Below are 1,660 nucleotides of genomic sequence, written 5' to 3'. Positions count from 1 at the left end.
ACGGCCGCAACCGCCTCCACGGGCACGTGATGGGGGGGGGAAACACGAATGACAACTGCCTGGCATAGGAAGAAGAGGCATGGGTGCTGCTCCATGTCTACGGGTATTTCAGGCAAAGGGGTGTATGTTCTCAAAGATTTTCCTGCTGTGCTGAGGAAGACAGCCTTTCTTAGTCAGGCTGCCTGGTTTGCCGAGGTTGTTTTTGTTCTGCTCAACAAGGTTCTTGTAGGTAAAATAATGGGAGATGTTAAAAGCCAGTGTTTGCCACTGTGCTAGTTCACCTCTGTGGGTGAGACTTCACTCTTTATTCACAGCTCAGCACTGAAACTGCAAACCCATGGCTTTCAGTCATAGGCAAGCAGTGCCTGTGAGAGGCTTCTCTCGTGCCAAGAGCCTCGCTTATTCCAGGCTCAATCCAGCATCCATCCCACTCATGGAAATCCAATAAACAACCTGCTGACCCTGTGCTGCAGGCATTTCCTTCCCTTCAGGCAGGCCCTGTCAAGGCTGGCTGCCAGTTGTGAAGCCCTCAGGAGAGGCTGACATTACACCCACCTTTCAGGAATCAAAAAGGAGTTTCAGGACTGAATCACCACCAGCTAAATACCGGGCTTATACTGACTGGCACAAATCAGTGTTGGTTATTCTCCAGCCCATGGGTACCAAGGGATTTTGCTGGCTGTAAGCTGGATTGTCAAGGACAACACACTCCTGGCATTTTCTGCCTCCCTACCTACTGGCCACAACACCTGCTCAGGGCTGGAGTGGAGCAACCCGGCAGTGGTTCTGCCGTCAGCTGGCACTGCAGTGACTGCTGAGCAGCAAAAGCTGTGTGCTTCATGGCACAGCGCTGGCCTCCCAGCACTGGTGACGCAGGAATTAGGGTTTTTTACCCTGCTACAATCACGAGCATGGATAGGCGTTACGAGAAGTCACAGAATCACCAAAGCTGGAAAAGACCTTTAAGATGATCAAGTCCAGCCTAGGACCAACCCCACCACATCAGCCAGACCACGGCACTAAGTGCCACGTCCAGCCTTTCCCTGAGCACATCCAGGTACGGTGCCTCCACCACTTCCCTGGGAAGTCCATTCCCATGTCTAATGACCCTCTCTGTGAGGAAGGGCTTCCTAATATCCAACCTCAACCTCCCCTGCAGCAGCTTCAGGCCATGCCCTCTTGTCCTGTCACTAGCTGCCTGGGAGAGAGCCCAGCCCCACCTGACTACAGCCTCCCTTCTGGTGGTTGAAGAGAGTGATAAGGTTCCCCATGAGTCTCCTCCACCTAAACAACCCCAGCTCCCTCAGCCTGTCCCTGTAAGACTTTCCCTCTAGTCCCTTCACCAGCCCTGTTGCTCTCCTCTGGACCTGCTCCAGCACCTCAATATCCTTCTTGCAGTGAGGGGCCCAGAGCTGCACACAGGACTCGAGGTGAGGCCTCGCCAGTGCTGAGTGCAGGGGCAGAATCACATCCCTGCTCCTGCTGGCCACACTATTCCTGATACAAGCCAGGATGCCATTGGCCTTCCAGGCCACCTGGGCACCCTGCTGGCTCATGTTCAACTGGTTGTCAACCAGTACTTCCAGGTCCCTCTCTGCTGGGCTGCTCTCCAGCCACTCTTGCCCCAGTCTGTAGTGCTGCCTGGGGGTATTGTGGCCAA

The 1,660-nt window shown here is 54.4% G+C and overlaps 1 protein-coding gene across 1 annotated transcript in view; it reads left to right on the top strand.

The window, feature by feature from the left end:
- MED21 (mediator complex subunit 21) overlaps nucleotides 1-1,660 on the top strand; it is a 7,869-nt gene that overhangs the window by 835 nt on the left and 5,374 nt on the right. The gene's annotated exons all lie outside the window — the stretch shown is intronic.

The sequence above is a fragment of the Chaetura pelagica genome, unplaced genomic scaffold, assembly GCF_000747805.2.
Source record: "Chaetura pelagica isolate M959 unplaced genomic scaffold, ChaPel_1.0 scaffold198, whole genome shotgun sequence".
Lineage (NCBI taxonomy): Eukaryota > Metazoa > Chordata > Aves > Apodiformes > Apodidae > Chaetura > Chaetura pelagica.
Note: the sequence above shows the minus strand (reverse complement) of the source record. Positions and strands in the feature narration are given on the sequence as shown.